Below are 16825 nucleotides of genomic sequence, written 5' to 3'. Positions count from 1 at the left end.
CCTGCCACAGCTGCAATTTGAATCATTTCATAAACCTGGCATCTAGAGTGAGTTTGTTCGAAACAGTTTGCAAAGCTGCTTGAACGTGACTTTTCATCCTGCTATATCACACTGTGAAAATCATGTGTTCATTCGAGCCGATGTTGTACTTGGCCTCTTCATGCACAATCCCATCGTTCGAACGGCTGCTGGTTATACCCGCACGCTGAATTATTGCTCCCTTAGTGATTTATTCAGCAAAGTTTCAACCCTAACTGATGTTCACCCGCCACGGCAGGTCGAGCTCTGTATGTGGTGTGTGTCCCTGACGCAAAACAAATCGCGGTGGTTGAAATGTTTAAGTAACTGTTTCCAAATTTCCAACTGTCGCTCCTTCCCCAGTCTCTTTTGTGATGTTTATTAATCTATTCATATATTTGGTTTGAGTCAAATCAACTATGACATCACTGGTCAAACGCCTTGTTACTGTTACTAAGATGGAGTATATTGTGTTATGTATATTTTGTATGAAAGTGATTTTTTTTGTGAAGTTTGTTAATTGTTCAGAGACTACAGATGGAAACTGGCTAACTTTGGCCCAGCTACTGTGTAGTGAATAGTCCCTCTCCAATAAACTAATAACCTAAATTAAACAATTTTAAAAATGGTATTTACTGAAGTCAAGATTTATTGAAATTAAAACGATTTATTGAAATAATTCGAAGAGTACTGGTGTGTTAACTAGCTGGTGGGAGGCTCTGACTCCTGGGATTTCAAACTCAGCTGCTAATCTGGAAAATTAAACCTGGAAGACAAAGTGGATGACGTGGTTTTGGCTGCTTTGTCTTTTTAAAAAATTCTTGCTTCAGTGCTGCCAGGTTCAGCATTGGAAACAACAAAATAACAAAAGCAAATTTTAGTAGATGACTGAAACTTGATTTTGCTGCCAAAGAAGCTTAAGGGTCATCACTGCATAACTCAGAAACTCAACCAGAATCAGATCCTGATTGGAAGGATTTCAATCAATCTTTCACACGGGATCAAGACCGAGTCCAGCTGTGATGCGTTTCCTGCTGTTCATCTGCAACTATCTAAATAAAAGAACGGATTTCTGAAAGTGCACATTCAATTTCAAATCCTATAATATGACCCTTTAATTAAACAGTCAACATATTTTTTCAGTCCTCTGCAGTTTATGAGCTCCCTCCTTGCTCTGAGACGCTCTCTGTAGTTGTAGAGTCCCCGCAGCCTGGACGCTCGTGAACACTGAGAAATCTTCCATAAACAAACAGCCCGAAGTTAAACGGGAGCTGAGGGACTCCGTACATGAAGAAAGCCCATAAAAAAGGCCTATGACATGTGTTTCCTTCCCCTGGTGACCTCTGGGAGGTCACAGCGGGGTCACGGACACCACCACAGGTCACACGGAGGGGAAGCCTTTTCCCTGCCAGCAGCAGCCAATAGCAAAACACCTCTAAGTGCAGGAACGTGTGCTCTGAAAAGACTGAAGAGGAAGGAGATGATTTAAAGTGAGGGTTTTCATCTTTACCTTACTGTGAGATTGAGCTGGTGCTGTAATGTACAAGATCCTGTTTTTTTATTTAGTCTCCATCAGCTGTCATGTTTATGCACGGCTTGATTGACAGATCACCTGTCAGCCAGGTTTGAGGTTCCTGCATGTTCAGTCATGGTGGCTATCGCTGCTCATGCTAACTACCCACTTCTTCTTCTGTTTATTCCAAAGTAGAAACATAAAATGCAACACTTCCTGTGCAGCAGGAAAGGCGACCAGACGAGTGTTCACAACAATCATAAACCATAAATTGCACCCTATTATGCATTAAATATTTATTTGTGCAATGAAACAAAAAGGAAGAAAGTATCAAAATCCAAGAGCTTGTGCAGGTGAGATTAAAAAAACCCAGAGGTTTATAAGATTATCTCACCTAGATAAAATTAAGAAATTAAAAAAGTTACTAAGCACCAATAAATAAAAGATGAGACTGCTGCCTGCCATGAGAGGCTTGCCTTACTCTCACGACCACAGCCCGAACTCATGTGGTGTCTTCTTTCATAAATGTGTTTATTTGTGCAAAAATAAAGTAATAGTGTCTTGCTAAAAATAAAAATTGCCCAAGAAACCTTTCACTTATGAGCTGACGAGTTCAAAGCTAGTCTGCAATGACCTGAATCAACCCAAAATCATTTCATCAGCTCGACTACACCCTTTTGACTTTTCCTCCTCCTCATTTTCTTGTTGACTTTCCAGCTAAACCCCTGTTGATCCCCCCAACCCCACTTACTGTAACAGCAATTTCACCCACTTTATTTCCACACGAACCTCTGCACTAGACGTTATTTTGACTGGTGTTAACAGCCTGTTGTGCTTCGCGGAAAGAGCTCTGAAAGGAAAACTGAGAGTTTACGGCTTTGTCACCTTGGCACGTTATTTTGAAAATAGCGAGCGGCTCGTTGGGGCTCCTTGCTGCCGGGACTGACTCTGTGACCTCGGCTTCCTCGGGGAGCTTTTAAACTCCGGACAGACTGACATGTGGAGGAGAAGACATGCAGCTCTGACCTGTGTGGTCCAGACCTGGGATCTGAGTGTGGAGATGTGGGTGAAAGGTTGACCGATCTCCTTCTTAAAGGATGAAACTAGTGCAATTTTAGTTCATCATTAATATCCAGCTTCCAGTGTCTGTTATGCTGCCGTTTACAGTCATAGGCTTCCAAATTAAAAAAAAGTTCAGATTAAAACTACTCTCTTGAGAAATGTCATTGAATGCTGTGTATTACATTTTTTTCAAACATCTTATAAGGCAAGATTTAGTGCAATCACATTGAAAGTAGTTCACTTAGATTATACCCCTTCGGAGTTTCTAAGCATGGATGGCGTAGAAAAAGGGACGGGCCAATGGTCGGACAGCCCATTATTACAAAACCTCGACAGTTTGAAAATTTCTCTCTGTAAATTTGGTTCAGTTAAGGCAGGGGTCTCCTCAGGTTAAGGTTAGGGTAAACCGGATGGATGCCTTTTTCAGCAGCAGTCACTGAACTCAAACAACCCTGGAGTGTGTATTTGTGGAGCAATGAGCATTCGTTTACCCAATAACAGGCCATCAGACAAACACACATATTTCAGACTATTGGGGTTACAGAAATTCTGTAACCCCAATGGCCATTTATTCTGAGAATAAATGGCCATTGGACCAACAGCATGACACTGTGCTGACCGCATTTTGGTGATAGAAATGGCAGAAATTGCATCATGAGCAACTAAATATCAGCATTACACTACAGACGGGTGCATTTTTTACTGATGGTGACCTTGAACCTGCCTCTGAATGTGGAAACTTCAGCCTCAAACTGTTGCCTTAAGCTTTACTTTGCTTCCTCACTGAAAGCAAAGGTATGTGTATGTAACAACGTACAGGAAATAGACCCATTACATCTTTTAGTTAAATGCTTGATGAAGTCATGTTAGTAAAGATATACAGATAAAATACACAGCACGTGCTGTTCAACATGATGGCTTAGACTCTTGATGGTTTGTCTTTGAGCTGTTTTCATGTATTTTTAGACATTCACAGATGGCGTGATGGTGGCTCATCTAGTAGAGCAGAGTAGCATATGGAGGATGAGTCCGTACCACGGTGACCTGGGTTGCATGTCATCCCCTCTCTCTCCCTTTCCTGTCTCTCTCTCTACTGTCACTATCAATTAAAAAAGGCAGAAACTCCACGAAAAAAAGATTAGAAAAGAAATGTTTTGTCACTCTAAATCATCAACGGTAAACATCAACTTTTGGTCTCAGTCCCTCACAACCAAAGAGCGACACCTTCTTACTAGAGCCGACGTTCATTACTCGTACACAGGCCAGAATGCAATGCTGCAGCAAGTAAAGAGGGCAGGTAGGGCTGGGACAATACGTTTATCTCCCGATTTGATATGTATTGTGATTCTTAAGTACTGCGATTCAATATTACGGTTTGTGTTTTTTTTTGTTTTTTTTTTTAATTCTCCTCCAGTTTGTGGCTGTAAAATTTCATGAGGCTGTGATTATTAGACATCACGGTAGGTGATTATTAGACGTCGCTGTAGATCATTTTATACAGCGACGTCCCGTTTGAAAAAAATGCTCTGCCTGCAGTGAAATGGCTGCTATGGGGGGCAACATCATCACACATGAATCAAATGTGGCTCATTGAATCCACAAGAGTCTCAGCTTTCCAGTCAAAGCCAACTGATGCAGCTCCAAGACTGTTTAGGCCCCAGTCTGCACACACACACCACTTTACAACAGGCCACAAGAACACATTTGGACTGCAGGGTTTGTGGCCCAAACTGCATGGGATTAGCAGAAGGTGGGCATGTCTGCAAAGGGGAGAGCCGTGGCTGCCCAGAGAACCCATTTTCATTCACACATCTGGAGGTCAGAGGTCAAGGGACCCCGCTGGAAATGTAGCTGAGCTTTGCATAAATATTTCACAACCTTGCCAACAACCTAGCATGACGTGCCTGGTAGCAACAGATTCCTTAGGTCGTCTAGTTTCATTAAGTAATAATAAAAAAAAAAAAATCACTTGAAAAATTATTTTAAAAAAGTAGAACTGCAACACTTCATCACAAAAAACCCTGCAGGAATGCCTTGAACATCAGACTGAAGATATATAGCAGTGGCAGGCTATCTGTGTTTGGATTTTTTTCCTTTAAATCTACAGTATATTTAATTTAACTGATAAGTCCAAGGCTCACCAGTTAGTCTTTAGGTGGTGTGTTTACATCATGCCACCCTCACCCACTTCCTCACCTCATTGTGCAGCACTCCGCCTTTTCACACCAACAATCGTATCTCATCGCGCTCGTCTCTCTGCAGCAGCTGGGTGGGGGGGCCGAAACAGAGGCAAAACCGCTCCGAGTCCCCGCCGGGCTTCAATGGACCCTCATCCAGATAAATCAGCCTCATCTCAGTTTGTACACAAAGTCCATTCAGTCGCGTCGAGCTGGGAGGAAACGCCACGTCCATAATCCCGTCACTGTGGCCGCAGATCTGTCAGTGCTGAGCGGAGCGCCGCGGGACTGTAGCCATAATACTCCGTCAGAAGCAACAGGACACTTTCCACAACCTCATGTCGCTTCTTCTGTGTTGGAAAAAATACAGCAGAGAGAGATAGGCGTGACACAACAGAGAAAAGTTTCAAAAAAGTTTTAAAAGTCAATATAATGCTGATATTTTTACACTGAAGTTGCTGATAACCCATTTCAGATGATATTCTTAATCCTTGCTAACAGAAAATACAAACGAGCCTTTTAAAGCTAACTAGCTGCAAAGGGAGCTATTAGAGGAAGCTATAAAGTCTCTAAACTGAACTGTTTTCATTTCAAAAATTTCCAAATATTCAGATTTCAGATTTTGGATAGGATTTTACTCTCAAAAATTCCCAAAAAACAGCATTTAGACGGTCATGGGACACTAAAATTCTCCACTAAAACGCCTAAATGGGCAGATTATATTTCCTCAATACAAGGACAAACACCAAGACTGATGGTATTCTCTTGCTTGTGCTGGCTTTCTTTATACAAATACAATTTCTGTTTCCCCTTTCACTTTTAGGTCTACAAGTGACAAACCTCTTTCTTTGTACAGTATTAGGCCTAAATGTACAACAAAAACAGGCAAGTCATAATTTTTTTTTTTTTTTTTTTTTGCACTGGCTTTTTCACACATTAAGTAAAATAAAATACATATGCTACTGTTTTTAAGTTTCAGTGTAAGCTCTGATTGGTCAATATGCTTTGCCGTTAGATTAAGCTGCTTTAACGCAATGCACTTTGCTCCGGATGCTAGCCAGCAAATACCACAAGGCTGATGTTACAAAAGGAAAACTTGTGGATTAAATAATGTTACCAAGGAGCCATAAGAAATTAAAAACTAACTATCTACAAAAGAAAATTTGAGGTGAAGCTATAAAGTGTCTCTAAACTGAGATGATACAGGGTTAGCTAGCTAGCTGGTCGCCATTAACTTGAATGGCCGTTAACTTTGACTGACAACCAAACGACGAAAACGACCGAGACAAAATAAAGCATACGGCGTCAAACTGAGACAAATACAGAAAAATATTGTCGCACACATACATACTGTAATTATTTATAACATACTGGTGTTTTTAGACGTTACTAACCTGACTAACCTGACTAACCTGACTAACCTGACTAACGACTGTGACAAACAGCCGTTGGCGGCGTCTCTTCCTCTGCGTGCCTGAAAACGCTACCTACCAAAGATAGCAGATAAAACACGAAGATGGTTCACTCGGTGCGGATTTTCTGGCACAACTACATCTATCGTTATTCGCGAGGTGGGGAAACCACAGCGCGAATAAGAGTGGGGACTCTTACTGTATGAGCTTCAATGGTAACTTGTTATACTAGTGCAAACGTTTTCTTTTGTGACTTTTTAAAAAATTAACAAATAAAAAAATGTCACATACACCCTGCGGTACTCCAATGTCTCACTAGGGGTACACGTACCACCATTTGAGAACCACTGAGCTAAACTGAGTGGAAATAAAACATGTTGTTTTTTTTCCAAATAAAAAGTGTGTTTTCATACTGTGTTTATTCAAAAATGTAAAAATGAAAATGATGGAAAAGTTATGTTGGTAAGATTTAAAGCCAGGCTTAAAACAGTAAGTACAAAATCCTTTTTTTTTTTCTTTTTTTTTTTTTTTTTTTTTTTTGTCCACCATCTCTGCAGGTCTCATTTCTGAAGAAACATCACCTTTAATGAAAATTCAAACTAAAACCTTAACTTAACTTAAATGAGAAGGAAGCGCGTAAAGATATTTTTTACAAAGGGGAAGCAAAAAATACTTGCAGAGTTTGTTTTTGCACACTGAGCACAAGCAAAACAGTCGATGTCCAGTTTGAGAAGGAAGTCGGAGAGAGCCTCAGTTATCTGGGAGGATCAGAGGAGCGTCTTAAGATCTTTTCATGGCGTTTGAGAGCGTGACCGGCTGGAACAGGCCTGATGAACAGAGGAACCGCAGCGACTCGGCCTCAGCACGCTCCACTGGGCCTCTAAAGAGGAAACTGAGGAGGTGGCCGAGTGTCAGACGGCCAAATACTGTCACACACTGCAAAGAAGAATCAAATCAAGTGTGAAATAGCAATGTAAAAGAGTGGAGACAACTGTATTTCTTTACAAATCAAACAGTGGAAGTTAATAAAATAGAAATGAAAAAGATAAGCACAAATAAAGGATAAAAAAATGGTTCCAGTTGTAAAACTATTGAAATAAATAAGCAACACCTTAGGCAACAGGGATGTAAAATAATTAAAAGTTGAAGTTTCAGAGTCCTAAGTCTCAGTCCAAAGTCCTAAGATTAAGAATTAAAAGACAGAAATAAAGCAGAGCACTCCTGCATCTGTTTCATGAACATATCGCTTAATTGAAGGGCACAGGTTTTGCATTGAATGTATTCATTTCACCTTTTTTTTTTTTTTTTTTTTTTTTTTGGTCTAAAAAAAACATGGATGCAAAAAAGGGCAAGTTCAGACAAACATTTTTCTGCATTGTATTCACCATTTTCTACTTTTCAGTGCTGACGGGTGTAGAGCTGATACAACTGAAGGCCAGGGTTTCTAACATGTCATGGTGCCTTCAGGTAACACGGGGAAGGGTCCGTCACCTGGGTTTTACCATGAAACCTGAGATCTTCATGAGGCCGGAAGAGCCTCCTCTCCCCTCCTCGTCCCCTCCACCGCTCAGCTATTTTAAAAGCCTTGCACTGTTAATCCCCAAGTCAAATATTGTGAGAGTTTCTCTTGATGTCACTGAGCCCAGATCCTGCCGTCGGTATGAAGTCGAGGATTAAAAGATCAACAGCAGAGGTAAAGATCTGATGATAGGCAGAGACGACGAGAAATCCCCGACCTAAAAGTTTCCTGAAACCACCTTTAGACAGAGTTCATCTTTGTTTTTGTCAGTGAAGGAGCCAATAATAACCAGGGCTGTGTGTTTAAATTAATGATGATGATGGAAATAATAAATATGTTTGTGAATGAGTCAGCCGTCACCTTTAAAAGTACAACATGTGACGTCAGCTAAAGTAATTCAGTTCATTCATTCATATTAATGATGAGCTCCACCTGCTTTGCACAGCCTTCTTGTCTTATGCTGCATTCATGTTACATCAGATTTACTGGGAATACAAGTTGTCAACTATACATCAAATCTAAAGTTCAAATCATAATTGCAAGTTGCATTTATTTTGTAGGCTCCCTGGCAAGTCCAGAGACCACGGCAGTCCAAGGTGACTGAAATCAAAATATAGTTTTTATTTGCACCACTAAGATCGACTCTGCTTACAAAGAGCAAGCGATAACTGGAGCATAGACAGGAGCATAGTAACTGAGCACGATTCAAGCCTGAGGTTTTGCTTGTCCTCCATCTATAAATTACATTTACCGCCTGAAATAGCCTACGTGTTGCTGTCAGAATTGTCGAGTAAACTCCAGCACTGTGCAGAAGGTTGCCCAAAACAGTGGGTCCATCATTTTTCACTAGAATAATGCTGATGTGACCCAACCTGTCGTGAACCTGAATATAATTCCTAAATTTTTGTCCATACCTGGCCCTACCCAAGCCCATTGAGACCCAACAGATATCCACACTCTAGACTGAAGGTGATTATTTAACAGGTGAAAAGTCCCCACCCTCACCTGAAACAGCAGTTTGTCCTAATAGTTTGTCTGGCCACAATTTAATAAAGCCGTTATTGTGTGCAAACCAACGAGAAAACCCCTGATTGGTCAACAGGAGCAAATTGAACAAGACTGAATGTTGAGCGCTGAGATGTTTTATCGCCCACTAATCGCTTTAGTAAATCTTAGCCTCAATGTAAAGGATGAACCTCCTCAGTCACTGATGTGAATCACAGGCCTGAGTGTCTCTGACTCGAGCCATGTCTGCACTAATCCGGAGAAATCTGAAAATGTCATTTTTGTGTCAAATTGTTTTCCGTCCTCTCTGGCGTTTTCACAAAGTTTTGGAAAAGTGGGCCAATGCTAAAGGCTCTTTAAAACGCATGCACAGAACAGGAGCTGTATTACTTTGCCAGCCATGTTGATTGTTTTGGCTGCAGTCTGGATCATATGACCATCACACCCCGGTTTTTCTGCTACACCACAACGCCAAACTGGCTTTGTCAAAGTTGAGAAACACTTGGGAAAGCATTTTCGAGAAGCTCCAAAAACATCAGTTTAGTGTAAGGATGGTTAAAATGGAGAAATAAATATGTGTTGTCAGATTCCTCTGGATTAGTATGTACATCATCTTATAATGTTCTGCTTCTGCGGCTAACAAAGTCCTCAACATTCAAAAACAACAGAAATATTTGCCCCTGGGGACTATTTTCCCTGGCGGAGGGAGCATTTATTTCACTCTACCCCAATTTCAAAAAGTCCTGAAAACACAACAGTGCTGCTGCTTTTAGGAAAACTCATGTGGAGGACTTTATTCCAGTGATGGAAAACTGGCGTGAAGAAAGTCTGAAGGCTCTGAAAGTTCATGTTCATATCGTAGTGGAATGAATGGAAACCAACGGCTGGAGAAAAGGCAGGAGAAATGATACGGCAGCTCTAACACACCACTGCTCGCTTCAGGAAAAGATTACCAGAAATGGGAATTTAATACATTTTGCAGATATTATGCTAAACAAGCAGAAACACTGTTATGGGTCCCAAAGAAACCCCAAGTATGGAGTTTTTAATCCAACGTACAGTATCGATGTGGTGTTTAGCGCACAGATTTTAATCTTGTTCACTTTATCAGCGTCGTCTTTTGCAAATTGTTAACAGCCTCCGCCTGGAGTCGGTGCTAATTTCCTCCAGGGAGTTTGTGAATGCAGCGCTGCCGTCCAGTTAACCAAGAGGAACCAGGCAGCAGCACATTTCATCTAAATGTAACTAACATAATAATAACATCCCTGCACTGTCTAGTACCTCTCTAAATATGTTTATGTGTCTTATCTTCTCACTTCAACCTGAACTGAATCACTCAAAACAGAAAAACATAGCAGTCACAGAGCCGGGCGGTAAACTAGGACTTTAAACAGCATTATCAATATTTAAAAGTCTTTAATACCAGTTACAGACACAGAAATTGTCACCTGGCTCGTCACAGTTGAAGGTAAACGCTTCTACCGTGTTTACCGTCTCTGTCGTGTTTTGATGAAAAGTGTCCTAGAAATGGTGATATGAAATATTTTCTCGATTCTTCTGCCAATCTCTCCTCTGTTCCCTCCATGTTTGTTGTTGCTGGGAATTAATTAGCTTCACTTTGACAACAACAAGGCATTATCTATTCACACCGCGTGACTGGAACACAACAGTGACAAATATGCGAAACATGCCATGAATTCTGTGTGAGTTCTGCAGATCACAAACAAACGGCCTGGACGTGTTCGGCTGGTCTCAGGCCTGGCAGGCGGCCTGTGTAGAGCGACGTGCTTTGATTTGATTCGCAGACGAGAATTCAAATGAGAACCAATCAAAAATATCGCTCAAAATTTAAGTATATTCTGCCAAATGAATAGAGACAGAGCAACGTGCCGCACTCTGAAAACCACACCCACCAACAACAAGTCATCCTTTTTCCATTGACTTTATATCGTGGGAAGATGCCTCCTTGGCTTCCGAAGGTCATCATGTCAAAAGTACCCGTCAGTTTGCTTCACGCTGAGTATGGCTGGATTCAGCAGAGGACACTGAGCGTTTTTTGGTGGTACATATGTGTACGGTTGGCTCAAGCTGCAGGCAAAATGATTGATCAAGCTTGTTTTTCGTTATCCATGCCTGCACATACACACAGTCACAATCAGCATCTTCTGCTGAATCCAGCCACACCAAGTGTGAAGCAAAATGATGGGAACTTTTGACATGATGCCTACAGGAGGCCAAGGAGACACCTTCACAAATTACAAACTTAGTAGAGAGAAAAGACTTGTCTCCCTCCCCGGGGTGGGCGGGACTTAAATGGACTCTCTGTTGGACTGTGGATACCTGACCTGAGCCCATCGGGACCCGCTGGGACCTGCTGGGAGTCACTGGGAATTTACAGGATTGTGTTGGGTTCTGATAAATACATAGAAATTAAGTTTGGGTTCGAGTCAGGTTCAGTCACGTCGGCATTATTTATTTATTTATTTATTTGCACACTGTCTTTATTGACATTTTTTATGTTTAAACACGCATGTCATGGAAAGTGATGGATCTACTGTCTGTTCTCAGCAACTTCCTGTGTAGTGCTGGAGTTTACGTGATGACACTGAAGGCAACACTTGGGCTATTTCAGGTGTTGAATGTAACCTAGCGATGGAGGACGAGCAAAATCTCAGGCTCAGGATGGGTTCGGACACAATAAAAAGAATACCTGTCAGGTTCAGGCTCGGTTACTATGCCCTCGGACAAAAACACGTGGCCTGATCTGAACTCTAGTCTCTGTGGAGCCTGTCCAGACGCAGAGGCAGCTCCTAATATTTGTCCCAGAGGCTTTGCTGACCTGCATTGTCCATAAATATGAAAGAAAAGAGGATGTTCCTTCACAGAGAAAAGAAGCAAAGCAACAGGATGCATATTATATTCTACATCTTAGCTTTTTACCAAAATTTTGATTAGTAACTGCACTTTATTGACTTTCACAATAGCTACAACGCTGGCCGTGTGTTTTTGAAGCAGCACCACCGGAGCTGTTGCAGGGCCGTCCTGATGCAGATCTGAGCCGAGCTACTCACATGGCACTATCATCAGCTGCCATCGGCAAGCCAACAAAGAAGTGCTGATAGGACAAAAAGCACAGGTCTGTTGCACGTTGGTGGGCAAAGCCTGGGCGGTGGCCAGCGACTATTTTCGAGCAGTGTATGAGGCCAATTACGTCAGGGTGTGTGGCAATGTGGAAGACATTCAAAACAGTTAAGATGGAATTTGTGATTGCGCTTTAAACTTGAACCCGTTCCCTCCTCGGGTGACGGGCGTCTTTCAGCGCCCCGCTGTACACGCAGCTATTCATTAAAGATGGTATCAGCTGGCAGACGCATTCAGCCGGGGGGTTCGGGGGAAGGCACCGAGGTGAGATCGGTGGGAACCATCTCTGACCTGAGTTTGCACGCCAGCTGCCTCCGTGCACAGGAGGCGAGCTTCAGTCTTGAACTCTACCAACTGCGGTTTGTTGAGCCTGTTGAACAAGTCGGGCTCGGTTTGGTCACGCTCTGTGCCTTTTGCTTTTGCAGACTCGCTGTCCTCAGTGAGCAGCACAGGCACGGCACCGCTGTCAGGCCAGCGTCACTCATCTGCAACAAGTCTGACTTTCAAGAATAGAGAAGAAAATGCTTATTTTGTCGACGACACCCACGTGCTTCTCACATTGTACAAAGGGTGGGGCGTCCCTGTTAAGGTGCACACTGTGTCACGTCATGCCGACCCCTTTTGTTTTCCCCTTTAATTTCCCCTCAGTGTTACAAAAAAGTGTTGTAGGACGTCCATGTTGTGTCTCTGCTGAAGCTCCATCACTCTGACACTGAGGGAAATACTCAAAGCCGAGATGTCGTTGTTTTACGGCTGCAGAATCACATCAAACAGAAAAGATCTACGTGTCTTGTGCATCATTTTAGACACATATCCCTGGAATCCAGCAGCACATGTTTGGGATCTTTGGAAACCTCGGGATTTAAATTTTAAAAATTAAAATAAAGTTCTGTGGGTTTGAGAAAAGGTCGGCCATGCAGCGATGATGAGGAACCCCCCCGATGGCACCAGCATGGCTGAAGAGGCTCAGTGTAATCTTTTAAAAAAAATGATTCATAAAAAAATATATGCTTTCCAGATCAAAGGGTCATAAAATTAACTCAATACATAAAAGACCCTGTAAATGTTTAATTTAACAAAGGAAAAAAAATTATGTGTCCTCTACAGCAGCGGATCACACCCGCAGTGTATTAGCATGTGTCAGTCATTCGTTGGAGTTCAAAAGGCAGCACAGTGATGAAGTCTGTTAAAGAAGTCCTGTTGTGCCTGAATGGCATGTCCATGTAAACAGCGTGCATCGCTTTGATTCTCTTTTTTTATTCCATACAGAAATAAAATATGGCTCCTTCCACACCAGTACATCCCTGTGATATTTTTTAAACATTTCAGAATTAAGTTTATTATGCAGCGATGCTTGTGTGTGTTTTCAGTGTCAGTAGCAGCACACTGCAAAAAAAACTCCGTAGTTTTGTCTCATCTTCAGCCTTAAAATCTTGTTTTTCTTCAAATGAGGTCAAATATTTGACAGTGAGATGAGATAATCCCATTTGATTTCCAGAATTTTGCATTTTGCAGAATTTTGTTTGTTTGTTTGTTTGTTTTTCATCCTAGTGGCTGATCTGCCTTATTTCTGCCTTGTTCCCACATATTTATACTTGTTCTGATGCAAGAAAATTCCCGAAACAAGTGAAACTGCTGAGGAAACAAGTGGGATTATCTCATCCCAGATTGTTTTTTTGGTACCTTGTTTGAAGAAAAACAAGATTTGAACACTGAGGATGAGACTGACTGACTTGTGGGGGCGGAGACTTCAGTGTACCTGATTTTTTTATGTAGTAGAAATTGGCTAAAGTATCCATAATGGTATTTATTAGTTTAGTAGTAATTGCAGTTGACAAAGACACTGAGGCTTCACCTCCTGTTTACAGCTCTATAATGAGCTCACTCACATTTTAATTCCCTTTATTTTCACTTCCTGCACACAAAATACACCTATCAACTCTACAACAACAAAATTAGGTAAGGTGGATAAATTCAAAGAATATGCACAAAAAAAAATGCATACCTTGTAAGAGTAATAAAAAAACATATAAACTAAAATATATCTGTAAAATATCTACTGTATAGAGCTTTCACCTTTGAACATTTGCATAGACTATAATGAAATATATCTGCAAAATATATATAGAATATGTAGCTATATATAGAAAACAGGTATAATCATAATATATAATTTATGATATAATTTCCATGTGGCAGAGTGTGTCCTGTACGAATGAATATGAATAAAATCTAAATATCGAGGCTTAACCAGGCTTAACTTGCCACGCTACACTGAGCTCACTGCCATTCAGATCAGCCCACACATCACATTTTAATTTCCTTAATTTTGTTCCTGGAATGTAAAACGCATCACTTCCTGTATAAGATCTCCCGCCATGGCATGAGGAAAAGCTGATTGGTGCGTGCCCTCACATCACGCACATTCAAAATAAAAGGATTACAAAAAGAAAACATCCTGCTGTGGATGTCAGAGGATCTGGTGTTAATCATCCTGCTGTCATGTGATAAAAGCAGGAGTTTCTGTGTCTGGCAGGTTTAAGCTGTCATAATTGGCGCCTGATCGTCCAGCAGTTGTTATTTGGCAGTAATTAGCGGGGGCGGGGCTTGCTGCCAGGTTACGGTACGCCGCCTCACATGAACCTGCTCAGAGGAGGTGCAGCCGTGCGTTCAGGTGGAACCGCACGCCGTCCAGTCACGACACGACTGCGTCTGACTGCAGCTAACAGGCGTGAGGGTGATGTCAGCGGTCACTGCTGCCGTGTCATGCAAGGGGGTTAAACACACCAACACACACACACACACACACACACACACACACACACACACATTAAATTTTACATTAAGTTTTAACCCTTACAGCCCCCTCCCAGTGATTCTGCATGTTCAGTGTTTTATCTCCAAAATGTTTCTGCTGATCTTCTCCCAAAACCGCCGTATCATTTCCTCCAGCCGTTGGTTTCCATTCATTCCACTACGATATGAAAATGAACTTTCAGAGACTTCAGACTTTCCTCACACCAGTTTTCCATCAGCAGAATAAAGTCCTCCACGTGAGTGTGTCCTAAAAGCAGCAGCACTGTTGTGTTTTCAGGACCTTTAAGTTAAACAGTCCTTCTGCCAAAGAAAATAATCCCTAAGCAGGGAAATGTTTTGCGTTCCACAGAAAATCATCAGCAGTGTGGTTTCTAAATTTTGAAGAGCAGAAGCAGAACATTATAAAATTCAGAATTCACATTTTGATTCTTTGGTGTGAAATCCCTGCATGATTTGCAAAGTGGTTGGTTGAAATGGGACATTTGGGGAAACTGTAGTAAATCACTCAAAACCAGCAGGACGGTCCTTTAACCTAAATTCTAACTAAAACCCTAAACCTAAATGATCTTTAATTTGGATTAAGATTTGGGTTTAAGGATTCAAATTAGATGTAAAATGAGTTTTAAACATTTGTGAAAGCCTCAGGCTGCATTCAGATGCACCGATCCTCACCAAGCTCACATTTAAATATATAGTTTTACAGTTATAAGTAGATTTCTCTCTCTCTCTCTCTCTCTCTCTCTCTCTCTCTCTCTCTCTCTCTCTCTCTCTCTCTTTTTTTTTGCTAATTTTTAGGTGCATTTTTTCCTTTTTTTATTTTTTTGGTAATTTTTTGTAATTTTTTTTTGCTAATTTGTTAATTGCCTTCTTTGCATATTTTTTTCTACAGATGTGTAGGTAGTTTTTTTTTTTGTTTTGCTTTATTTATTTATTTATTTTTTTACCAGTTTAACAGTCCTTTTTTTCGCTCATATGTTAACTGCTTTTTTCCCCAATTTTTTTGTTAGTTTGGCTTTTTATCAAACTTTTTTTTACGCATGTTCTACTAATTTTTTGATAATGTGTTAATTGCCTCTTTTCATTGTTTTTTTTTTTTTTTTTTTTAAAGAAATCAAGAGAATTTGCGCAGGTTTCAGGCAGTGAATTTAGAGCACAAACTGAAGCCTAAACCCAACCTAAACCTTCTCATGAACCAGCCCCTTACAGAAGTCATGACCTCACTTTGCCAAAACTCGCCCTCATTCTGAACGCCTGAAACTCAAGCAGGTTTTTATCGCGGCCCTGTGTCAGAGACAGACAGCGCTGCAGTGATCTCCTGCACTCGACCGAGTCACCTCTTTATTTGCTTTCTCTCACATTTCTTCAGGACTGGCTTCATCCTGGCACTCAGACAGTCAGACAGACAGGTTGTCAGACAGACAGGGAGAGGAGGACAGCTGCTCTCCTGTATGTTAACCTTCGTTTTGTCACCTCACGCTGCTCTCACTCCACGTACTATATTATTATTAACGCCGGAGTCTGCAAGTTTAGACTCTGATGCAGCAAAGAGCAGTGACTGGCTGCAAGTAATTATTGTTTTCATTGATGATTAATCCATCAGTTACTTTTGTGAGCGATCATTCATGCTGAAGTCTAGATAGGAAATGATCAGAGCCCAAAGCCCTAGAGTGTTTCCTATCTTTACTCACTAAATCACAAAAAAGACTAATCACTCCTCGAAATTATAATTGATCAATTTTCCTCAATCAGCTAATCAATTAATCATCTAATTATTCCAGCATTTGTGTCTTTTTGCTACAACTCTGAAGCGTTCAAGTGTTTCACTCATGGGAAAACTCGCTTCCAGAATAATTTTTTTATTTGTGACTCTATCAACTGAAAATCAACCCTGAACTCATTAAATTGCTGTTTGTAAGTAACTGATGATTAATGATAATAAGTTTGCCAAGCAGGAGACACTGAAGCTACAAAAAAACAAAACAAAAACAAAATATACTTGCTGTAACCCTCCACTAGGAGGCGCACATGAGCGTTTTGTCAGAGCTCGTATTTAAATCAGATTACTGTAATCCAGCATCAAGGTAAGGTCAGGGATTATATTTTAATTCACAGTTTCTGTTCTAACAAAATTCTCATTACTTCTGTTATCTGAATGTGTTGC

This window comes from Myripristis murdjan, chromosome 24 (genome assembly GCF_902150065.1).
Source record: "Myripristis murdjan chromosome 24, fMyrMur1.1, whole genome shotgun sequence".
Taxonomy (NCBI): Eukaryota; Metazoa; Chordata; class Actinopteri; order Holocentriformes; family Holocentridae; genus Myripristis; species Myripristis murdjan.
This window is presented reverse-complemented; position numbering follows the sequence as displayed.